At 43.3% G+C, this 26,163-nt stretch overlaps 1 protein-coding gene across 8 annotated transcripts in view; it reads right to left on the reverse strand.

The window, feature by feature from the left end:
- CRTC3 (CREB regulated transcription coactivator 3) overlaps positions 1–26,163 on the reverse strand; it is a 119,976-nt gene that overhangs the window by 65,330 nt on the left and 28,483 nt on the right. The window contains exon 1 of one of the 8 annotated variants that reach the window (XM_077873059.1): positions 947–1,111. The exons of the other annotated variants lie outside the window; for them this stretch is intronic. The gene's annotated coding sequence lies outside the window, so the exon portion shown is untranslated. Of the gene's footprint in view, positions 1–946; positions 1,112–26,163 lie in introns of those variants that run through there. 8 annotated transcript variants of the gene reach the window in all.

Consider the following 26,163-nt stretch of genomic DNA (forward strand, 5'->3'; position numbering starts at 1 on the left):
CCATACCAGGTCCCCTCTGAAAGCTATGACCTGGGGATGAATGGCTGAAAATAATGCTGGCCAGGCCCCATTACTGGCTTCAGCCAATGGCTCATGAGCAGACATGTCACATGTCTGCCCAAACAGACTCTCATACTCTTCTCCTTCTGAGAATTCCATGACCCAAATAGGGATGCTCTCTCAGCCTCAGTTATATAGAAGACACGAGGAGGAAAGCCACAATAGGTACAGTCACCAGCAGCAAATAGGAGTTAAAAAAAAAAAAAAAAAGTTTGCTCAAAGTCCCAGAGTTTTGGGAATGGTTGTTACCACAGCAAAGCCGACTGATGTGGTAGTGACAGTAGAGAGGAGAGTCCTATTTTCCTTTCTACTTTTTTTAAAAAAAGGTTTTATTTATTTGTTCATGAGAGACACAGAGAGGGAGGCAGAGACAGAGGCAGAAGGAGAAGCAGGCTCCCTTTGGGGAGCCCAATGAGGGACTTGATCCTAGGACCCTGGGATCACGACCTGTACCAAAGGCAGACGCTGAACCACTGAGCCACCCAGGTGCCCTGAGTCCTATTTTTCTTAAAAAGCAACAAGAGGGGTGCCAAGTCCTGCACCTGCAAATTGGTGCCAACATGTTTTGAGGACGGCCTCAGGCTTCAGCTCTGCCAAAAGCCATCCTGTTTCGGAACATGGGACCCAGACACTAAACAAAGAAGAGAAGGCCTCTGTGCTTCCATCTACAAAAGCTCCTCAACATTGCTGTCGAGGATGCCAGCACCGGACTACTCACAGGTAGACCAAGCATGCGCTAAGGGGCAACCCGACAGAGGTGGAACCTGTTTGATGGGATGTCCAACAACATTCAAAGTATTCACAGTGGGAAAAATCAGAATTTAGCTGGATTTCTTTAGCTTTTTGTTTTGGGATGGCTTAACGGTTTTTATTCTGAAATACATACCCAGATGGGAGGTCCAATGATCTCTTCAGGGCCTGTGCCAGCACAAGTGTTAACACTAGAGCCCCCTGGGCCCTGGAAAGCAGATGGGCAGGGCACACTTGGGGACGGCAATGTTCTCAGTGGCAGCCTGAGATAATGTGGGGGTGCCAGTGTTAGCAGCCTGACGGTGAAGCACCAGGAGGGCTCAAACAGGAACCGGAGTGGCAAAGGGGTGAGCTATCACATTCTGTTTCACATTGTGACCTAGTTGCCAGGTGCTATGCGTGGGAACAAAGGACCAGGGCTAATCCAAGGCAGGGGAAAGGTAGATTTTGGGCTTAAGTCACCAAATTTGAGAAAAGGCAGATTGAGTGTGGGACGTGGCCTAAACATGAAGCTTCCATGAACCTCAACAGTGAAGCACAATGAAGTGGGCTTGGGGTGGGGAATAGAGGGTCAGGGAGTTGGCAAGTAGACAGCTCCAGCTAATTCTTACCCAGTGGTTGGGCTTTGGGGGGAAGGAAACATATCTCAAGCAGTTCAAGGTACTGCTAAGAACCAGATGTCCACATACAGAGAGCCCTGGCCTCAGGCTCTCCTTACTTTGCAGAATTGCAGGCTCCTGTTTCTGAAAGTATCTCCGTGTGGATGGCAAATTGGTTCAGGTGTACAGGTATTAGGATGGCTGCTAGGGTGGGGTGACAGGGCCAGTACTCATGGAGAACTCTTTCTGAGATAAACCAGGGCGTATGAATCTTCCCAAAAGAGCACAGTTGCATTTCCAGACAGAAGTCCAGAGCCAATGGCAGAGAGTATCATGTTCTCTGAACACTCCCCAAGGGGACAGAGATTTCACTTTGGCATTCCTATGTGTGTGTGCAGACACCCATTTGCTGCCTACCTCAGATCACCTTGGAAAGCTGGAGCCTGGCATGAATGGCTGAAAACTTGCAGCTGAATTTCCTTGTCTTTTCTAGGGGAAAAGGTACTTCCTCTGATAAGGCACTATTGATTTATCAACATGACCTATATTTGCATTAACTCGTAACAGATGAACCACATTGTTGGCATTTCATTGTTTGTGGTTAATTAGAAAGCCTAGATCTTTCCACGTGACTAATAAGCCATAACCAGATTCCTACTAAGCCCCTGTTATGAAAGGAGCTCAAGTCTGAGAATGGGAGAGCTGTTGTCAACTCAAGGAGATTATCATTATTAAAAATATCCTACAGTATATTCTACTGTTCTATATATGTTACAGTATATTCCTTACGTGTGAAGGACCAAGCAGCATTTTTTTCATGCAACAAAGATCAATTCTAGCTTATGGTGGTATTGCTATACAATGTTATTAAAAGAGGGAGAACTGTAATTTACAAATTTTCTCAAGTGAAATATGAATTTCTAAATGCTAATAGGATGACCAAGTCTTGCATTGTAAGAAGTTTTAATGAGTTTTTTAAAATGGATTTTTAAAAAATGTATTTAAAACATATATATGGGGCGCCTGGGTAGTTCAGTCTATTAAGCATCTGACTCTTGACTTCAGCTCAGGTCATGATCTCAGAGTTGTGAGATCAAGCCCTGTGTCAGGCTCCACACTGAGTGTGGAGTCTGTCTAAGATTCTCTCTCTTGGGATACCTCGGTAGCTCAGTGGTTGAGCATCTGTCTTAGGCTCAGGGCATGATCCTGAGGTCGGGATCAAGTCCTGCATTGGGCTCCCTGCATGGAGCCTGCTTCTCCCTCTGCCTGTGTCTCTTTCTCTCTCTCATGAATAAATAAAATCTTTTTTTTAAAGATTATTTATTTATTTATTTATTTATTTATTCATAGAGACACACACACACACAGAGGCAGAGACACAGGCAGAGGGAGAAGCAGGCTCCATGCAGAGCCTGACATGGGACTCGATCCTGGGTCTCCAGGATCACGCCCCGGGCCACAGGTGGCGCTAAACCACTGCGCCACCGGGGCTGCCCAATAAATAAAATCTTTAAAACAAAACAAAATAAAAAGATTCTCTCTCTCTCCTCCTCTCTCTCTCTGCCCCTCCACACCCCTGCTTGTGTGCAGGTGCTCACTCTTTCTCAAAAAATAAAAATAAATAAAAATAAAACATGCAGAAAGCCAGGATGAAGCATGTAAATGGTTCCTTGGAAAAGCCTTGATCCAGAATACTGTAACCTCAGCATCTTTACAAAGGAGTACCTAATCGGTATTCAAATAGAGACAATTCTACGTAAGGCAACTTTCAACAGCTCTACTGGCACACATGATTGACTACAGATCAAGAAAAAGAAAGATAAAACTCTTGTAAGAGCAGCATATGTTCTTCTGGAATAACACTGACAACACTAGAAATATGTCCTGGCAGGCAGCTCTAAAACAGAGGATGTGCTGAGTATGGTGTCCCTGTTACCTTATGGTGTGAGGACAGTGGGCCTGCCTAAACTAGGGGTGACTTAGGTGGCAACCTCACCCATCTCAGCAATGAACCAGGAAGCAAAGAAAGCCTCTAAGCAACAGAATCAGTTAAGAACCCCCATGGGGAGCACTCGGGGTGGGGCAGGGGGACCCTCAGGTCTTCCATCACATCTTATCTGAGCCTAACAAACTGGGCCAGTGCATCTTCCAGCCTGTGACAGATGAAAACGAGGTAGGGATGAGCAAGATGAGGGAATGGGCACTGCTGGCTCATGAGGGTGGACTTCACAAATGAAAACAAAGAGGCTGCTGACCACACCGGCCCCCCAGCTCCATGCTTTCCTTCTCCAGATGAAAAACCAGGATCCAGAATGAGGAGTGACTCTTCTCAGGGTAACACAACTATAGCAACAGGAAGATTGAATTCAGGGCCTCGAGCCTCATGCAGTGTTGGCCTCACCTTGCCATTTTGCCTTCTTGCCTAAGTGGCCTATATAAAACCAGTTGTTTTTGAGACTGTGAGTGGAATTTTGCTGGCAAGCTACAGAAAAAAAGTAAAAAAGTGAGAAATTTTCCAGATCAATATACGTTCCCCTAAATCTATTGCAAGAACTAAGATTTGATGAAAGGACACAAACCCTGCTGGGAATCTGTGACTGTCTTGTTGCATAAACAGCATACCTACAACTCGCTATTGCACCAAGCAGTATCATCTGGGGTAGGTGTCTGACCTAATATTTTATAAAAGGTTAGCTGACATCCCAAGGCTCTTTATCGATCATCCCACGCTTCCTCCTATAGAATTAAGATGCTTCCTCAGTCATTCTAAATTCCTCTGTATGCTGGAGCTCACATCTGTGTCTCTCTTCCCAGCAGGGTGGAGGTGGGCTAATGGGCTGGCTGGAAGTTTCATCTGGAAAGGGTGAGCTCATGCATGGCCTCAAGGTCACACTTAGACTCGCACTGTACTCTACAGGACCTCTAGGCTGCCCGTGACTGGGTTCGTCCTTAGTTCAGTGCTTCAGTTCTTGGTAAGTGCATGAACTATTGGCCCCCGGGACTGAATGGACTTCTTCTGGGGGAAGAGTGGAGACTTAATGAGTGTGGGAAATAAGGTAGGTTCCTTGAGCTTGCAGGGCTTTTTAATGCAGGCCACAGTTAATGGAAGATGTTATAGGCCCCCTCTTTGTAAAAGGGCAAGTCTAACAAAGGGACAACTGTGCCCTTCTTGGGAACCCAGCTGGGGATCATTCCAGCCACAGCCTGTATCTCCTTTGGTACTCATGATGAAGAGATTGAGTTGTGAGGACCTGCCCGCAACAAAGAAGAGGCTATTAACTCACTGCCTTGGGGTTAAATGGACCACTTTAGTTCTACCTTATAAACCGTGTAAAAGAAAAAGGATTTCGTAGCTGGGTTAGAGACTCTACTATACTACCATAAAGTAAATAAAAATTAAAAACCCTTGGGGATCCCTGGGTGGCGCAGCGGTTTAGCGCCTGCCTTTGGCCCGGGGCGCGATCCTGGATACCCGGGATCGAATCCCACGTCGGGCTCCCAGTGCATGGAGTCTGCTTCTCCCTCTGCCTTTGTCTCTGCCTCTCTCTCTCTCTCTCTGTGACTATCATAAATAAATAAAAATTAAAAAAAAATTAAAAACCCAGCTCCTTTACAAATGTCCAGGGACAGACCTGCCCTCGCCCTGCTTCCCCTCTCACTGCAGCCCCTACCCCCTTCCTTCGCCCTCTGTGGTTGTCAGAACCAGGTGGGGCTGCGGCTTATACATGTGCCAGAGGGCAAGGTCTTGGTCCACCAGCCAGCAAAGCTCCTAGCTTCTGGGAACAAGGGAGGCTTCTCTCTCAGCAGCATGCCAGAAGGCACCTTCTGCAGGCCAGTCTTACTCCAGCCTGGCAGGGTAATTTGGCCCTCAGAGCCCCTCAATCACCGGAGGGATGTTTTGGTTTTCGTTTGTGTGTTAACATGGAGACTGTGCCCTTTTTGACTAAATGAATTTGTGATGCAATCTCCAAAAGACCAAACGAGCCCTACTGTGAAGGTGCAAAGAAGTAACAAAGAGCAGAGCAGGCCAGAGGGGATGCTGGCACCCAACCTTCCGGCTGGAGACCTGCCCCGTCACTGTATCAGTAGCCCTTGTGTCGCCCCTTCCTCCTCCATTCTAAACAAAAGGTAAAAAGGAAGTAAAGTTATAAGATAAATGAAGATAAAAGAGTACTCTAAAAAAAATGACAGAGATAAAAGTTTGTTTTTTGACGGCAGCAAAGGTCCAGACACACACACACAAAAACGAAAGCAATCAAAATGACCTCAGAGGGCCAGGAAAAATAATCTGTCAAAAAAAGAAATAACAGCAAAGCATAAAACATGCCCAGGATGCAGAGCCCAGGGTTCACACTGGAGGCTCCTGTTGAGGAAGAGTAGATGAGATGGGTCAGTGCCCTGGGCCGGGAGAGGTAGGGATGACATCCTAGTGATGAGCGGGTTATAAGCAGTGACACCTGTTATCCTGCCCCCAGTTTCTGTGACACTGGGTTCCCATACAAGTCTGCTCTATTATTCTGTTCCCAAGTAACTGGGCATAGTGTGTGCCTCTCAGAGGTGTACAGGATGTGTACGGGGTGTAGAGAAGACACCAGAAACTCTATTTCCACTCAGTTTTCTACTTTTTGTGTACGTGATATAACAGTAGAATATACGTATATATAATTTATAAACAAAGATACCCAGAATGGGGATACAAACTCTTTTTTTGTTGCTATGGTACATGACCAGAAAGCTTAAGTGACAAAATGTTGGTACTTTTTGAAACTGGTGACAGCTATATGGGAGTTTCTTTCCACTTTTTGGATGGCTAAAATTTTCCATTGTAAAATGAAGAATTTCCCCTTCAGACCCTTGGGGACGAGTGTGGGCATGGTAAGAGCTAATGTAGACCCCAAGCCTTAAAGGCATCTTAATCTCCTTCCAGGAAATGCCACACAAGCTCCCACAAAGGAAGGAGTCTGGAGGCTGCCCACCCCATCCTCCTGTCTCTTGTGGTGTCTTTGGTGGAGGGAGGCCTTCTTGAGTACAGTCTGACCTTTAACTCTGCTGATGATATGATCATGACCCAAGAGATTAGTTCTGGGTAAACGGGGTCTGCCCATTTATTTCCTCCAGAAGAAGCTGATTTGCCTCTTACAATGATGACAATGATGTGAAGGAATTGTGGAAGCAAAGAATTGGTTTTTGCAAGGTACAACTCGAGCAGTGACAGGGCAAAGGAAGCTGGCCTGGAAGCAGGTTATCTAAGAGAGTGCCTGGCCAACTGAGTAAGGCCATAGGTGGCCTCAGGGACCAAAAGGGTCAGGTGGACACTTCAGATCAGGCAGGAAAGAGGTCAGAGCACCGGAGCCCAGCTGCATCTCGTCATGAGCCTCTGCCTACAGTAGGAACCAGTGCTGAGAAACACGCCCTACCACTGCTGACCACCCCCTTGCCCCCTTCCTTCCCCTCCTGCATTCTGAATCACACCACATACACCACTGTGATGCAATTTTGTAAGACATGTTGCTGAGTCCAGAAGAAATCTGTAATTTGGGAAGAAAAAAAAAAGCAAGAGGGAGGATAAATAAAACTGACAAAATATTGAAAATTATTGGGGGCTGGGACATGGGGGAAATGGGTGAAGGTGGTCCAAAGGTAGGAACTTCCAGGTTAAGGTAAATAAGTTCTAGGAATGCCATGGACATCACGGTGGTGGAAGTTAACAATGCCATATCGTACACCGGAAAGTCGCCGGGAGAGTAGACCCTCAGAGTTCTCATCACAAGAAAAAAATGTAACTGTGAAGTGATGGATGTTAACTAAACTTACCAAGGTGACCATTTCACAACATATCCATACAGCAAATCATTATGTTGTATACCTTGAACTAATATAATTTGTATGTCAACTATACCTCAATAAAACTGGAAAAAATATTGAACCTGGTGATGAGTATAAGGGAGGAGATGTTCATTATTCTATTCCTTACTTGATGGGTACAATTTCCAAATAAAAAATTTAATTTTTAAAAGAGATTTATTTATTTAAGAGAGACTGGGGGTGGGGGGGCGCATAAGGCGGGAAGGGGCAGAAGGAGAGGAAGACCGAGGTCTCAAGCAGACTCCACATGAGTGCTGAGCCAGACACTGGGCTTGATCTCACAATCCCAAGATCATGATCTGAGCCAAAATCAATAGTTGGATGCTTAACCAACTGAGCCACCCAGGTGCCCTCAAAAATTTACTTTTTAGAAATTAAGACTGTGGCACTATACTAATCTAAGGGTGCCTTTTTTTTTTTTAGCTTTACCTGAATAACTTCCAAAGACATGCAAGAGGTGAATTTTTTTACCACACAGCCAGCAAAAGTTATTACTAAAATGCTCCCTTTACATGACTTTAGAAGACAAAAATCAGTGTATAATTTCACAAAGGAACTAGAAAAGTATCCTGAGAAAATATTTTTTGGGGGAATAAAATAATCTGATATATTTACTTAGCAGTAACAGCACATGGCAATTCTAAATAAAGCAGATTGAGCTAAAAAAAAAAAATCCTGTTTTCGATTTCAAAGAACCTAGGCTACTTTTCCTCATCTGGGTACTCGCTCATAGAGAGGCACTGGTGGTGTCCTGTCCGGCTGCACACACAGTCACCAAAGTCAGGGACACCCAGGCAGGTTAGCTGACAGCACCAGGGCATCCGCACATGGGGCTGAGCAGCCCTGGCAGCCACGCTGGAGACAGGAGGATTGCTTTCCCAGGCCAGCTGCTCCTCTTTCATACAGCCATGCTTCTGGTAGGTCTTCCCTTACGCTGAGCTGTGGCATGTCCCTCTTGAGGGAGTCTGCCCAGGTGAGAAGTTTCTAAAACTTAGTCACTGGAAGAGGATTCTTCTCCAGGAGGAAGCAGGCTATAGGAGCAGAAGAGGATATCGGTGGGACCAAGGTCTTCATTTGAGTTAAAACTGCAAGTGAGTCTGGTTGCTGGTTGGGAGTCTCTGAGTTCACTTGGTTTGGCATTCCTTTTGTCAACCAAATAGAAAATTGGCAGAACTCATAAAGGGAAGCCTTTTTTTTTTTTTTAATTTATCTGCAAGGGCCCACCTCTGCCTACAGACAGGGGAGGGAAAAAACTGACATGAGCTGCTGTCCCTCCTTTGGACAGGCCACTGTGCTTCATGTCAGGGGCAGCGCCGACAGCTTCTCGGCTACCAAGGGTAGGGCAGGGTCAGTCCCTTACAGGATGGTGGGCCTTTCTCCAGCTCTGGCCTGTGACTGGAGGGATGAGCCAGGTTGGCTCCGCCTACGCAGGCTCAGATGGCCTCACTTCTGGGAAGAAGGAGGGAGTGGAGGGGAGGGGAGGCAGATGTCCCATTTTAATCCCAGAGCCCAGCCCAATGGAGCCTGGGGAGCTACTGAGTGGCCAGGATTGAAGTTCATAAAGCTAATGATCTGATCCTGGGTTGGGTCCCCACCCGTGCAACCCAGAAGAGAAAATGGTCATCAACCAGCTTTCTCGGTTGCTAGAAGAGTAGAAGAGTTCAGCTGTCTCAAATTAGGCATTAACACAGCCCTAAAAGAACCTATTCCTCGGTATCTGGTACCCTAAAAAGTGGACAGGGAAAACCAGCACTAGTGAACTGGGTTACTTCTGTGGGGTTTCAACATCTTGAGATGATTTTTTTGGATCTCATCTGATGTTCCACAGTGAGGGTGTGAGATCAGTGTGGACTATAAAACTAGAGGTTAAAAGTAAAGTATGTTTAATCAGTACAATAATTCAGATGTTTGCTCTAAAACCACAATGAAACTTATTGAGCAATGCTAAATGTTTTTTCTTTCATTTTCTGTATATTTTACTTATTTGTTCTTGGGAAAATTTCTGCGATCTTTTGAAAACTTCTAGAGTTCCAGGGAATAATTTTTTTTCCGTTTCTACACTTATTTTTTATTGAATAAATATGATACCTAACATTGTGTAAGTTTAAAGCATACAGCATGTTGTTTTAACACATTTTATACATTGTGATATGATTGCCAACATAGCGATATATATCACATTAAAAATTACAGTATAATACTATGTTCATCACGCTGTACATTATATCTTTATGGCTTCTTTACTACTTATGACAAGCTTGTTCCCCTAAACACCATTACTCTTATCTCCCCCCCCATCCTCTGGTCACTGACATTTTACTCTTTTACAAGTTTAATTTTTTTAGGTTCAATGTATATGTGATATTGTACAGCACTTGTCTTTCTCTGACTTCTCTCACTTAGCATAATGTGCTCAAGGTCTGTCTATGGTGTTGCAAATGGCAGGATATCCTCCTTTCTCGTGCCTGAATAATATTCCATTGTGCATACAGACCATTTATTTTTACCCATTCACCTGCTGATGGGCATCTGGGTTGTTTCGATATCTGTATTTTGGCTATTGTGAATAATGCTGCGATTAACCTGGGAGTGCAGATATCTTGTTAAAATCCCGTTTTCATTTCTCTGGGAATAATTTACAATGATTGTGGAGAGATGGAAAGTCACAGGACTGTCACTGGGATATGCCACAGCTGGGAAGGGAAGAGGCAGTGTGAGGCTCTCTCAGGGTAATAATTGATCCCCTTTCTTCTTTCCTTTCCCCATAAACCAGCTTGATAACTGTTATTAGGATTTATAATAAATACTGGGTCTTCATTCTTGTTTTTGGCACAGCGCTCCTAAAAGCCTTGTAATTTCCTAAGTGATGAAAGCAACAAAGATGTCTTTTATTACATTAATGAGGTGACTTCTGGAACACACCTAAGGGTGAGGGCTGGTTGTCAGGAGAATCAATCACATGGTTAGAGGAATGGAACTTTCAGTGCCTCCCCACACATCCCTGGAGAGGAAAGGGATGGGAGGCTGGATCAGTCACCAGTGGCCAATGATTTAATCAATCATACCTAGTAATGAAGCCTCTGTACAAATCCAAAAGGATGGGGTTGAACACATGGACATTGAAGGACAGCAGAGAACGCATAAGCTCTGTGTCCCTTCCTGCATGCCTTGCCCTATGTCTCTCTTCCATCTGGATGTTCATCTGTATCCTTTATCATACCCTTTTATAATAAACTGGTAAATGTAAGTACTGTTTCCCTCAGTTCTGTAAGCCACTCTACTAAATTAACTGAATCCAAAGAGGGAGGCAGTCATAACAACCTGACTTGGAGCCAAGTTGTAGGTAAGCTGGGGATGTGGACTTGCAATAGCATTTGAAGTGTGTGCATGCAGGGGGCGGGGAGCAGTCAGGTGGGACAGAACCCTTACCCTGTGGGATGTGATGCAGTCTCCAGGTGGATGGTGTCAGAAGGTGTCAGAGCTCACTCAGCTGTAAGAGACTTGTTCCCTGGTGCCCACGCTGGAATTGGGTGCACGACCCTTAACCGCCTACACAGTTAGGCTGTGGCTAAGAGGGCTAGGCAGTGCCAGGCCAGGGTCCTCTGCCCTGACCCAAATCTGGGACTGTCCACTCCTCCAAAGGCTCTGGTCTCCCGTAGGGAAGAGGAGAGAAAAGGCAAAGATCTACAACTCACAGTATAAAGCAAGAGTTTGCTTCTTAGTGGTTCTTGGATGCAGAGGAAAAGAGAAATCACAGACCATTAGAGCCATCACCAATTAAAAATTCAGGCTCTGCCAGAACCATCGCTTTTAAAGATAACCAACCAGCTTAGATCAAATGATCTGAGTACATAATATGTTTACATTCTTAAATAAGAAGATATGAAGATGACAGCGAAGAGGCAACCTCCCACTGTTGTTCTTCTACCTGATTCTCACCGCCTCGTGGGTAACTTGACAATTAGCTTCTTGTGAGTCCTTCCAAACACGGATTATGCGTGCACAGCAAATGAGAATATGTATTACTCCTGCTCTTCCTTTTTTACACAAATGGTGACATACTAGTATGCTTCTCTGTACTTTGCTTTCAAACCTAATCTCCAATTAAGTCCCTCACTCAACCGGATTCCAATTACTTAGTTCTCTGAATTCTGAAAATATAAGAATAGCCAATTAAAGATATTAGAAAACTCAACAAAATGAAAAGCCAAAACTGTCAGAGAATATATGCCAGCATTATAACAGGACCACTCCCTTTTAGACCATTCACGTTGGCCAGTTTCTCTAAGTCCTTATAACCACCTCAATGTTACCTCATCCTCAAAGAGGATCCCAAATTTCTGGCCCTCTACTGGTTCATCCGTCTATGTCTTCTCTTCTTTGCAGCCAAACTTCCAGATGACAGGGTTACTGCCATGACTTCCTTACCTTCACTCATCCCAAGGCCCCCTACCCATCTATTCTGCTGAAATGTCTCTTCCCACGGTAACTGTGGACTTTCCTTGTTACTAAATCCAATGGTGTTTTTCAGCTCATAAGTTACTCGACCTCCCAGTAAGTAATTTCCTTCTGAAATTAGTGTCAATTCACTCTCTTTTAAAACTGTTCTTCGGGCTTCCTGCAACTCCTCCTGCATCTCGGGATGTTTCTTTCCAGTCTTCACTGCAGACTCCTGGACTTCCTGAGCCCCCCTCTGTACGCTGAGGCTCTTCACAGCTGTCCTGCAACTCCGTCTCTGGCCCCTCTCTCCAAGGCTTCAGAACTGTGTATCCAAGCCCAGCGGACAGCTCTTCTTGAAATGCCCGCAGGCATTTCAAACTCAACATGTTTGGAAGTGAATTTGTCATCTTCCTCCAAAACCAGCCCAATTTCATCTGTTTTGAATCTCTGGGAATGGCACCACCCAGTTGCTTAACCCAGGACGCTTGGGTCATCCCTGAGAGCTACTTTCCCCAAACCTCCCCATCCCAGGCATCTCCAAGTCTGGCCACTCTAACCTTTTAAACACCTCTCAAACCCACTACTATCCTCCATCCCTGTCTCTCCACTTCTGTCAGGATTACTGTAACAACCTTGTAATTGGTCTTTTGTCTCTAATCTTGTTTCCTCCAACCCAGTTTCCACACTGTAGTCAGAGTAATCTTCCTAAGATACAAATCTGATCACATTATTCAGCTGCATAAAACCCATTAATGACAGGATTTTTTAAAAAAGATCTTTGCAAGCCGATTTTAAAGTTCAACCAGAAAAGTAAACATGCAAGAATAGCCTGGAAAAATCACTGAAAAAAAGCATGAGAGTGAATTAACCCTACCAGAGTTTCAATACAGAACATAGCGCTACAAAAATCAGTTCCAACAGTGAGATTCTGGTGTATGGATAGACACATAAGCCAATAAAAGAGAATAGGAAGTCTCAAAATATAACCAAAACATGTGGGAATTTAGTAGATGATAAAAGCGGCATTTTAAATTAGTGGAGAAAAGATGATTATTCATAAATGGTGTTGGGACAACTGGCAAGCAAACTGAAAAAAAATGAAGTCAGAGCCACACTGCATGCCTTATATTAGCATAAGCCCTTAAAGGATCAAAGATTTTAAATCTAAAAATGAAGGCATAGGGATCCCTGGGTGGCGCAGCGGTTTGGCGCCTGCCTTTGGCCCAGGGCGCGATCCTGGAGACCCGGGATCGAATCTCACATCGGGCTCCCGGTGCATGGATCCTGCTTCTCCCTCTGCCTGTGTCTCTGCCTCTCTCTCTCTCTCTCTCTCTCTCTCTCTGTGTGACTATCATAAATAAATAAAAAAATTAAAAAAAATAAAAATAAAAAAAATAAAAATAAAAATGAAGGCATAAAGGATTAGAAGAAACAAAGAGAATATAGCATGACAAAAAAAACCCTAGAAGCCATTTAAAAACATTAAATTTTGCTGCATTAAAAAAAAAAATGTGGATGTCTGCATGGAAAAAGAATCCACCATAAAGAAAGCCAAAATACAAATATTATAGAGTAATGTCTACTTTTAGTAATACATAGAGAGCTCCTAAAAACACCAGTAGGAAGAAAGATCAACCACCCAAAGAAATTAAGGTTAAAAGATACAGACTGCTCACAGTAGAGATAATACAAATGATTCATAAACATGGAAAAAAAATACCTTACTCATAGTAAAAGAAATGCAATTTAAAACTACACAGAAACATGATTTTTCATCTGTGACAAAGATCAAATAGTTTGATAAAGCACGGAGCTGTGGAGGATGTGGGCAAACAGGCACTCTCATACATGGCAGATAGGGATGTAAATTGGTACAACTTCTATGGAGGAAGAACTGACACAATTAACCAAAACTATAAATGCATACACTCACTGCCCCACTTCTGGAAATGTTTTCTTGCAGTTTTATCTGCATTTGTAGAAAATTATATGTATAGAAGCCTGTTCATTGCAACACAGTGTGTAAATTTCTTTAAAGTATGTAAACAACTTAAATGTTTACAATTAGGGAACACCAAAGTCGAATAACTTATGGTAGATCCATTAACAATACTACTGACTACTCAAAAAACAACAATAACAAAAACAAATCTAAGAATAAGGATGTTGTTTGTGAGCCTATATGGAAAGATCTCCAAGATCTATTAGGTGAAAAAAGCAAGGTACAGAAATATATATGATTAGCTACGTTCTGGGTAAAAGGGTGGGATAAAGTGGATTATAAATTCATATTTGCTGATACTACATAAAATATTTCTGAAAGAATAAACAGATACAGTAATAGTGATTGCCTTTAGAGAGTGAACTAAGTGTCTAGAATAGAGATGGAAGGCATATTTTTCATACTTTTGATTATCTTTAATCTTTTTTTTAAGATTTTATTTGTTGGGATCCCTGGGTGGCTCAGCGGTTCAGCGCCTGCCTTTGGCCCAGGATGTGATCCTGGAGTCCTGGGATCGAGTCCCACGTCAGGCTCCCAGCATGGAGCCTACTTCTCTCCCTCTGCCTGTCTCTGCCTCTCTCTCTCTCTATCATGAATAAATAAATAAAATCATTAATAAAAAAATAAAGATTTTATTTGTTTATTTGAGAGAGAGCACAAGCAGGGGAGGGAGAAGCAGGCTCCCCACTGAGCAGGGAGCCTGATGCAAGGCTCAACCCCAAGACCCTGGGATCATGACCTGAGCCGAAGTCAGACACTTAACAAACTGCCTCCCAGGTGCCACAATTATCTTTGATCTTGAACCACATGAATATATATATATATATATATTTACACATACACACACACAAGGAAAGAGAATCCATCATAAAGCCAAAAGACAAATGTAATAGATAAATGTCTACTTATATACATGTGTGTATATGTATATACACAAATATCATAGATAAATGTCTACTTTTATATACGTGTGTATATATGTATACATATATATATTCAAAAAATATTAAAATTGAAAACATGTTATAAAGCCACAGTAACTATACTGATGTGGAATGGACAGAAGAATAAACAGTCATATCAATGGAACAAAGCAAGAAAACAGAAAGAACCATGTAAAAATTAAATTATTCAACAATTGAGATAAGAGACTGGTCATAGAGGACAAGAAGTCAGATCTCTGTCTCAAATCTTACATCAAAATAAATTCCAAAGCAGGGCGCCTGGCTAGCTCAGTTGGTAGAATGTGTGACTTTTGATCTCAGGATTGTGAGTTCAAGCCCCACGTTGGGTGTAGTGGTTACTTAAAAAATAAAATATTTTTAAAAATCATAAATTCCAAAGTAATAATGGTATTAGAACAAAATATGAATTGAATAAAATGGATGTTTAAGGATTCGAAGAGTGAAGGTCATTCTGAACATACGACTCACTCCAAAAAATAAACAAACATACAACAAATTATAATAGATGCCACAAAAAAGACCAATACATTTGTCTCATAAAAATTAGAACAGAAAAAAAATTAGAGCAGAAAACTCCCAAGTAAAAACGACTAAATGGAGAGAATATCTGGAATATATATGGCAGACTGTGGTGGAGAGACTCTAAGGGGTCACCCGATGACCTGTTACCTGCTCCTAATTTATAGGATATCATGATAGTGATGGAATATTGCTCCCATGATTCTGTTATGATATTCATAAGACCCTGTCTTGTTAGCAGTGGTGCTAGAGAGACTCCTCTTCAAGAGCCTGGAAGAAATAAGTTGCCCTGAAGTAGGAGGCTATGTTGGAGAAGCCCATGGGGCAAGGAAGTACAAGTGGCCTGTAGGAGTTAAGGGAGGGGGATCGTCTCAAGAAATGATGCTTTTGTCCTGCAACCACAGTAACATGAATTCTGACAAGCACCTGAAGGAGCCTGGAAGCATATTCCCAGCTCAGCTTCTAAGAGGACCACAGCCCCAGTCAATATGTGGACTAAGCCTGGGAGACCCTAGAGTAGACAGTCCAAGTAAGCCATAACCAGACTTTTGGCCCACAAAAACTGTCAGATGATAAACAGTATTTTTTTTTTTTACTTGTGGTCATTTGTTACATAGCAATAGGAAACAAACACACACAGAGACAAATTTCCTTAATATATAATAAAGACTTTTTACAGGCCAATAAAAAGATGAAGTACTCAATAGAAAAAGTGGCAAAAAGAGGCACCTGTGTGGCTCAGTCGGCGAAGCATCTGCCTTTAGCTCAGATCATGATCCTGGGGTCCTAGGGTTGAGCCCCAAGTTGGGCTCCCTGCTCAGTGGGGAGTCTGTTTCTCCCTCTCTCTCTGCCCTTCCCCTGCTTGTGCTCTCTCTTTCTCTCTCTCTCTCTCTCAAATAAATAAAATCTTTAAAAAAAAGATGGATACAACTTGAACAGACAATAGACATTTCTCTAAAGATGATACACAAATGGCCAACAAGCATATGGAGAGACGCTCAGCATCACTGATCATTAAAAACTGCAAACCAACCTCAATGAGGTATTACCTTACACACATTAGGATGGGTACTACCCTTCCCCCCAAGAAAAAGCAAAAAAATAATGAGTGTTGGTAAGGATATGGAGAAATTAAAACCTTTCTGCTCTGTTAGTAGGAACATAAAGTGGTATGGCTACAATGGAAAACAGTATGGTCACTCTGCAAGAAAATGGAAAATAAAATTATCATATGATCCCACAGCCCTCCATTTGGTTATATACCCAAAAGAACTGAAAGCAGGATTTTAAAGAAGTATTTGCATGCCCATCTTGACAGTAGCATTATTCATAATAACCAAGACATGAAAGCAACTCAAACATTCATTGATGGAAGAACAGATAAACAAAATGTGACATATGCATACAAAGGAATACTATGCAGCTTTAAAAAGGAAGGATATCCTGTCACATGCTTCAACATGGATGAACCCTGAGTACATCATGCTAAGTCAATGAGCCAGCCAGAAAAAGACAAGTACTATGTGATTCCACTTATACGAGTTACACAGAAGAGTCACATTCAAAGACAAAACACAGACCAGTGGTTGTGGGGGTGGGGAGGGTGTAAATGGGGAGCTGTTGTTTAATGGGTACAGAGTATCTGTTGTACAAGATGAAAATGTCTAGAGATAAGCTGTACAACAATGTGAATATACTTAACATTACTGAGCTGAGTAATGTTAGCTGAGCTACATTTAAAAATGGTAACGATGATATATTGTATGTGTTTGGGGTTTTTTTAAGATGTTATTTATTTATTCATGAGAGACACAGAGAGAGAGGCAGAGACATAGGTGGAGGGAGAAGCAGGCTCCCTGCGGGGAACCCGATGCAGGACTTGATCCCAGGACCCCCGGATCACAACCTGAGCCAAAGACAGATACTGAACCACTGAGCCATCCAGGTGCCCCAAATTGTATGTGTTTCTTACCACAAGGTTTAAAATGAGTATACTCTGGGGTGAAGAAACACACCTCTTGCAATACTGTTGGGAGCCAAAAATGTTATCTCTATAGTGAATGATTTTACAATATCTACCTTAAATTTGAATATGCAAACACTCCTACACAGTTGTTTTACTTCTAGGAACATATCCTACAGATACCTTACAGAAATAATCAAAGATATATGTAACAGGAGTGCTCACTGCAGTGGTCTTCATAACAGTGAAAAGGTAGACCCAGTCTAAATGTCCCGCAGTAAGAAACTAGTTAGGTGAATAATGGGAGAGCTATGTGAAGGCATAGGATATAGCCATTGAAAAAAATATGTATCTTTATAAACTAATTGGAAAAAACATCCAAGATGCTCAAGTGTCGTTTTTATGGTGGGAGTTATTTAGCATGGTAAGCTTCATTTGTAAGAAGAGAAAGTATGTGCGTATGATATATGCTTGCATATACACAGGAAACTTCTGGAAAGGTGCTAAAGAAACACTTAGTAGGTACCTCTGAGGATTAGGATTGGGGGAGGATGTGAAGGGGATAAAGGGAAACTTGTACTTTTCATTTTGTATGTTTCTGTATTATGAGTTTTTGCAACAAACATGTATTACTTTCAAATAAAAAGTTAATTGGTGGGGGGCGCCTGGCTGGCTCAGTTGGAAGAGCCTGTAACTCTTGATCGCAGGTTTGTGGGTTCGAGCCCCATGCTGGCTGTAGTGATTACTTAAAAATCTTAAAAAAAAAAAATTTGGTAGAGTATAAGTGAGAAAGCAGGCAAGCAAAAAAATAAATATTTTCCAATAGTTTTACATTGGCTTGAAAACAAAATCTAAATTCCTTAATAAAAAAGTAAGATCTTTCGTGATGTGGTTCCTACTTCAACCCCCGGCCCCGGCCCTCACCACCCACACCTCACTCATCTATGTTCCAGTCTCACCCAACTTCCAGTTCCTCAAACAGGACATACTTTTTTGCCTCTCAACTTTGCCAAATGCTGCTGCTTTTGCTTAGAACACTGCCCACTCCAACCTTGAGTTATATGCCCTCAGGTCCCAGCTTAGACATCTATTCTTCCAGGAAGTCTTCCCTAGTGCTCCCCCTGCCACCACCCCCAACCTCAGTCAAGCACCACTTAGATGCATTTGACCCAAGCTCTGAACTCCTCTACCCTGGGTTTATCACATGGTCTCACAATGACTTGTGAAAACATCCGTTTCTCCCACTGAAGTTCCACCATGCCGTGATCATGCCTGGATGGGCCACTGTCCTATTTCAGCATCAAGCACAGTGTCTGACACATAGATGGTATTCAGTAATTATTTGTCAAACTGGACTTTTATTGCAAAGGAAATATAAACACATCATAGACAACTGAGGAGAATAGGAGGAGGAAGGTGGAATTATAATTCTACCATCCAAACACATCCACAGTGTTCCTCCAGGAGCTATGTTCCCTGGGCATGTTTTTTCATAGCTGTATTCCCAAGCTAGACATTTGGACAAGACCCTCGGGACATAGTCATTTTGGTTGGAGAACATTTTGTTGCACCGGGTCAAAATATGAGGCTTTTATAAGCCAAAGTAAAGATTACTGTTTTTATAATCAAGTAATGTGTACAACAGACCACAGGCATCACAGACCCTTTCCCATCACTAACCTACCTCTCATTCCTGGGGACTTTTTCACTTTGTACTTACTAATTAGTTTACAGCCTGTGGGTTGTTTTTTAAAACTTACTGTTATACCCCCCAAATTATCATTATAAAGAAGTATTAGAACATTAATGTCTCATATATATTACTGAGAAAATTGTTAAGAATTTCATCGAGGACGCCCCTAACAGCGGTGTAAAGAGTAGTTCAAGAGGAAGAGATCAAGTAATGCCCGTATATACCTTTCTGTCTCCCTACGGAGGGTCTACCCAGAGAAGGTTGAATTGGAAGAGAAACCCACATAAGATCCAAGTGAATCCTCAGAGCCCTGGCCCCCTCACTCCCTGCAGCCTTTACCCCGCCCAAAATTAGAGGTTCTCACAGGGGACAAGACCCAAGCATGGGATTACATTCTGTGTTTTGCTCACTGCTAGATTTTTTTTTCTTTTCCTTCCCCCCACCCCCCTTTTCCAGCTCCATGAAAATAAAAAGTAGTCTTAGAGCAGCATCTGTGAGAAAAGCCCTGGAGACAAACCAGCTATGTCCTAGCAGCTGTATAAAAAACCTCAAATGCTTTTTTTGCTCTACGTTTCCTCAGATACCTGCACAGCCTTTACATTCAAAATTTTCAACTGAGCAGATATGATATTTTACTCAAATCAATGATTCACAATGAAACATAATCCTGTAACATAATCAGGCCTAAAGTTTTCTTTTCATGCCCTGGAACACTTTCTCAAGATAGAGCACCATAAGTAGGATTCATCAAAGAGTAAGAATATTTTAGGGGCACCTGTTCATTCAGGGTCATGAGATCAAGCCTCGTGTCGGGTTCTATTCTGGGCATGGAGCTCAGGATTCTCTCTCTCCCTTTCCCCTGTGCTCCCATCCCCCCACCCCACACACGCTTTCTCTAAAACAAATAAATACATCTTTTTAAAAAAAGACATCTTGGGACACCTGGATGGCTCAGTGTTTGAGCATTTGCCTTTAGCTCAGGTCGTGATCCCAGGGTCCTGGGATCGAGTCCCACGTCAGGCTCCCCCTAGGGAGCTTGCTTCTCCCTCTCTCTGTGTCTTTCATAAATAAATAAATAAATAAATAAATAAATAAATAAATAGATAAATAAATAAATAAATAAAATCTTTATACATAAATAAGACTATCTGAATATCCTTTACACTAAATATTTTTACTCTTCATTCCTAAACTGCTTTCAGAAAGACGTGTATCAATTGACGATAACTGTACGAATATATACGAGAGCAAATTTCATCACCTCTTGACCAGCACTGAGTGTTAACTCAAAATTTTTTCCTCAATTGATGAGCAAAAAGGCTAAATTATTACTTGGATAACAATTAACCTTTATTGGCATCCACAGGGTTCCAGGTACAGTACCAGGCACTTCATATACGTCATCTCATGGAAGCATCACAACAGCCCTGTGAAATGGTACTATGATTATCCTCACCTTATGTTCCTGAATGCAGAGCTCATAAAGAGCGGAAGAGGCTCTGAACCCAAGCTGTCTAAACCCTGTGCCCACACGCTAACCACTCCTGCCTCTGGCATCTCATTATTGTATTAATTCATGTGTCATGGCTTATAGTGACAGCAAACATATTCCCAGAGATTTCTTTGCTGGGTGAAATTTCTATTTTCTGATTTTTTCTACCCATGGCAAATACTAGCAAGTCCAAAGGCTCTAAGATAGCTGCCATTTCAGAGCCAAGGTTTTGACAGTGGGCAAGACAAGGTTTATAGTAAAAGCAGATCAGAATCCAGAAAAGAATGTCCACAGTAACTGCAGAGACAAGTCTGGCGGCCTTTGCAGCCTGCCTTTACTCAATGGCCGGGATGGTGAGTTCCACGGGCTTTAAGGCCAGACGCAGAGCAAAGAAAACCAAAGAAGATGGCCAAGCATGTGATCCTCTGAAGGCTTCAGAAGTGCCTACAGAACTATTCCCACTGCACTCTTGTACATGAAGGCAAGACAGCAGCTAGTAGCAGCCCTAATGATGTCACACGGCTAACAGATGAAGAAATCAGGAAATGATTTCTTTTTTTCTTCAAGAAATACTCTGGCTGAATTTCCTTAACAGGTTTCAACTTCTGCATTCAGAGAAAATAGTTCTGTTTGAGCAATTCAACAAAAGAGCAACAACAAAAACAAACAAACAAACAAACAAAAAAACCCTAACCAGAAGGATAGCTAGTAGTCACAAGTGTGAACTCCAGAATCAAAGAGCCCAGACTTGAAATCTGGCTCTAGCCTGGCTGAGTGATCCAAGGAAGTTGCTTAATCCCTCTTAGCTTCCATGATATCTCCCATAAATAGAGACAGTAATGGTACCTACCTCTGGGGGCACCAGGAAAGTGAAATAATGTTATCAAAGTACTTAGCCATACTGCATGGTGCCTATTTTCACCAACAATGGGAGTGGAAGAGGTGATAGCAGCACTTATAATAGTAGAGGTAATCTCGTTTGGAAGGAAGGGAGGGAGGAGAGAGAGGAGGAGAGAGGGATGGAGGGAGAGAAGGAAAGAAGGAAGCAAGCAAGCAAGCAAGGAGTAAATTTCCTTTTCCAATGCATTCAGAAACAAAGGGCAAATGTGTTGGTCAAATGGTATGAAGTGGCTAAAAATCTCCACACTAAGTAAGCAGATTTTGATTCTAGCACCAGACACTTATTATCCTAGCTGAGTAACATTAAACTAATTACCTAATTTTTCTTGCTTTCAATGTTCTGACCTATAAAGTGAGAGTATTACATCAAAAGAGCTACAGGGTCTCTCCTGGTTCTAAGAATTCTGATTCATCTGCCAGGGCGAGTAGTCCTGGAAAGATCTCTGTTCCAAATTAGAGCCGTCCATTATTGGCAGAAACCCAGGAGAGGCTGTTTTGCTTCCCATAAATGTTTCTCCTTTAATATTCTCACTGCTTTGTTTTGAGTTACACTTTAACTTACCAGCCAGTTTAAACCTTTTAAATGATAGCTCTAACTTAATTAATTCTACATTAACGCCCAAAACTACTGAGAGACTGAACAGGCACAGGCTCGTTGAAAGCATCTCTTGGGCAATTTCATGAATGACAAGATGGCAGGTGAGAGATACTGGGAAGATGTGACACAACCTCTAATTCAACATCGGATCCCCAAGCTCTGGAGGCCACAGGCATCCTGGCAGACTCAGTGGAGGACGAGTCACAACCTGTGTGGCCATGCCTGCTCTTGTTGCCTCACCCCCCACCCCCTCCACGGACTCTGATTTCTTGGAACCCACTGGCAAGCTCCTTCCTCTCCACACGAGCCCCCTCTCCCAGCCTGGCTTCAGTGTCCTGACGCAGGCCTCGCCTGACCAAGTTCCAGGGTGAAAGTCCTAGTCCGGAGGGGAGCAGGGCTAACCTAAAGGAGAGATTTCCTCGACAGTCAGGCAAGGTCTAAATCAGGATAGGAGTAACACAAAGATGGCTCATGTGGCCGAGGGAGAAAACAAACAGAGCATCATCACATTGGATGGCACATGGGGGGCTCCCCTCGACACCCCCGCAACTAGAAAGAGGCATCTATCCAGGCTGATAAAAAGAAAGAATAAGACACTTCTAACGGAAAATGAATGTGTGTCTCTATTAGTTTAATGTGCAAAATAAGAGCACAAGCCTGGGAAAGAGAACTCTGGGTTTGAATTCAGACTCCATCACTGAACTTTGGTGTGACCTCAGGCACCTGACCTTTTCAGCAGCAGTGAAACGGGGACACTACGCCTCATGTCAGGGGGCTGCCATGAGGATGCAATGAGATGGGGCACATGGAGCCTCCCCCAGACTCCCTGCCACTGCTGCACTGGTCACCAGCTGTGGGGAGGTGGTCCCCTGTCCCTCTGGCTGGTGGCTGCCACGGTGATACCCCCAGGGAGCAGAGTGCTTTCTGCAGTCACATCCCTGAGAGGCCGGGGAGGGTGGGGGAGACAGATGGGAGAGGGCTGAGGCACAGTCAGCTAGCTTTTGCCCAGGTGGCTGATTTCCATACCAGGGGAGTTCCTTGAAGCGAAGACTGTTGCCTTTGAACAGGGAAACCACTTTGGTATCTGGCATCAAGACCTGTGTAGAATCTTCCACAGATGTTATCATGACTCCTGGAAAACGTCCAAAGTAATCATAAACAAGTAAAGGCTTCATTTTAAAGTTTAAAGTATGAAAACTGGCTGTTTCATAACAGAGGGACCGACTTGGACTCCCAGCTATTGTGAAACTGCAGGGAACGGGGACAAAACTTTGGCGGGTTCCACGGCCAAAAAAAAATGTGAGAACTTGAAAGTTCAGGCAGAGATGGCCACAGCTCTACATGCAGTGCTTCTCCCTCTCTTTTGTGACCTGGCAGTCCCAGGATAGACTCGGAAGGAAGGGAGGAGGGGTGTTTCACATGACTAGGATTTGAACTTTGTGTGGTGTCAAAGTGCGAGGGAACCAGGGATGTGTCCTGGCATGGGCTCTGCTGCCCCCCAGGCCTGTCTTCCCTCTAGGTCTTCCCCCTGCCTCTCCCAGAAGCTGCACAGGGTCAGGACATTGACACACAGCCAGGCTAACACCCGGATAAGCCCAGGAAGATTTTCAGTAAAAGTGTTTTCATCTAGTCTGCGAAGAATGGGTAGGTTATAACCAGCCTGTCTGAAATATAAGTAGCTTTATATAAATAGCTAAAGCTTTGGTCTCTAGCCCCAGAGAGGGTACTTTCAACGAAAGAAAGAACAGGGCACCAAGGTGGTACAGTCAGTTGGGCAGCTGACTCTTGGTTTTCACTCGGGTCGTCATCTTGGGATTGTGGGGTCGAGCCCCCTCTGAGCTTAGTGAGGAGTCTGCTTGGAATTCTCTCTCTCTCTCCCTCTCTCTCTCTCAAATAAATAAATAAATAAATAAATAAATAAATAAATCTTAGAAAAGAAAAGAAAAACAAAAAGAGAGGCCAGTGGTATCAACCCTCTGTTGTCAAATTAGAAGCCAGAAGGCCAGGACACCTGGGTGGCTCAGTGGTTGAGCATCTGCCTTTGGCTCAGGGCATGATCCTGGAGTCTAGGGATCAAGTCCCACACTGGGCACCCTGGAGGGAGCCTGCTTCTCCCTCTGCCTCTCTCTCTTTCTGTGTCTCTCATGAATAAATAAATAAAATCTTAAAAAAAAAAAGAAGAAGAAAGAAGAAAGAAGAAAGAAGAAAGAAGAAAGAAGAAAGAAGAAGAAGAAGAAGAAGAAGCTAGTAGGCCCAGCTGCCAGGACTTCACTCAACAGGAAGAGAGTCTGTAGCAGGAACTCTACAACATTTATTAAGAACTATGTGTTGGGCACAGTTCTAAGAATATATGTGCATTAACTAGTTTAATCCTCACACCGGCTTTCTAGTAGGTACTATGGAACAGCCACAGCTCAGACGAGCATGCTAAGGCACAGAGAGGTCAAGGAGTGTGTCAAAGGTCTCCATGCTGATTAGCGGTGAGACCGATAATCAGGTCCTTCACAACCATGCTGAGACACCAAAGCACAGCATAAAAACTGTGTTTATTCTGACACACTGGGTGGCAGGTTGTAGAGATTTATGGAAGAGATTTCCCGAAGCTGCTTTTTTGGAGCAAGGACTTGTGTGGCATTAGTTTGTGAGGGACCCACTGGATTGAGCTCCCAGGTGGGTGACAGGACAGTTCTTGGCTGAGACTTCCACACACACTAAAGCTGAAACTGGAGCACAGGTGATTGTCAAGGTGCTTTCATGATTCAGACTAAACTGCACCTGCATGGTGGGCAGGCCACCTGTGGGCACTGTGCCCATTCCCCATGGCTGCAGCACACAGAACCACAAGGGTCTGCAGGGCCGGTGCCTGGTGTGATGTCGTGACATGACTGTAGAAGAGCCTCTAGGGTTCATGCACCATGGGAACTGTGCATCTAGTTTCTGAGGCTGCCTCTGCAGTTCACCCCACAGGGGACGTCTGAGGTATTCATCAGCTGCCCTATTCATGCTGTGGAGTTGCAGGAGGGTGGGGTGAGCTGGAAGCAAACTGCTCACAGAGAAGACAACGTTGCCTGACCATTTGGAGCCAAGCCCATAAATTCCAGAGCTCTTTTGAAATTTCTGATTATGTGGCCAAAGTCTGGGAAATGTTTGGGTCTACTTGACTCTAAGAAAACACATTCTCTTTCAAGAATCTGCTAAAACCGAAGCGGAGAGCCACCGTCAGTGACGCAGACCAACAGCCAGGATTTAGAGTTGTCCCAACTGAAAGAATACCCCACAGAGTTCTAGCACTCAGTAAATATTTGTTGAATGAATAATCTCTATTCTCACTGACTTGACCAATCACTAACACTGGACTTCTAACTATAACTTCTAATCTAACTAGAGGAAGATTCCAAAAACATTATCAAAAGACAAATGCTAATGTGGGAGAAACTCTTTTTAATACACAGGATGACATATATCTCTAATATTTAAAGAACTCCTGCAACTTGAAAAGAAAAAAAAAGAGAGAGAGAAAGAGTGAGAAAGAAGAGAGAAGTGGGCAAAAGTTATGTACAGGAAATTGCCAGAATAAATGCGAATGGCTAATAGAAATGTGAACAAAATATCAACCTCAGATTCACAATCAGGAAAATACATATGAAAGGAGCACCTGGGTAGCTCAGTCGGTGAAGCACCTGCCTTCAGCTCAGGTCATGATCTCAGGTCCTAGGATCAAGTCCTGTATTGGGTTCCCAGGTCAGCGGGGAATGTGATTCTCCCTCTGCCCTTCCTCCCACTGGTGCACAAGCTCTCTCTCAAATAATATAGAATTTTTAAAAAATGCAAATCACATAGCCATGATCTCACACAGTCCTTTTACCCAAGAGATAGAATCACTGTCCATAGTTCAAAACTGAACTTAAGCCTGAAGAGATTTTAACTCCATATCTGAGAGAGTCTAGTAACTCTAATAACAAAGTCTGTGTTTGTCCCAACACGCTGCCCTATCTGAATATTTGTGTCACATCTTGGATCCTCTTAGTCAAGTCACTCAACCAAAGACTCGGTTTCATCACTGGCAAAATGGGAATCACAAAAGGACCATCGCCCAAGGGTACTTTGAGGGTTAGATGAGATAACGCATGTACAAAGCGCAGGACAGTACTGCCATGTAGCAAATCTGCAACTACCCAGTGTGGGCACCCCACAGATGTTCCACGTAATCGTACCCTGGCTGGGGCTGTTCCAGGCTTTGGAAACAAGGCAGTGAACTGAAGCACCCTTGCCCATATGGAGCTTATGTTCTAGTACTGGATAATGAAGACACAGAAT

This window comes from Canis aureus, chromosome 2 (assembly GCF_053574225.1).
Source record: "Canis aureus isolate CA01 chromosome 2, VMU_Caureus_v.1.0, whole genome shotgun sequence".
NCBI lineage: Eukaryota > Metazoa > Chordata > Mammalia > Carnivora > Canidae > Canis > Canis aureus.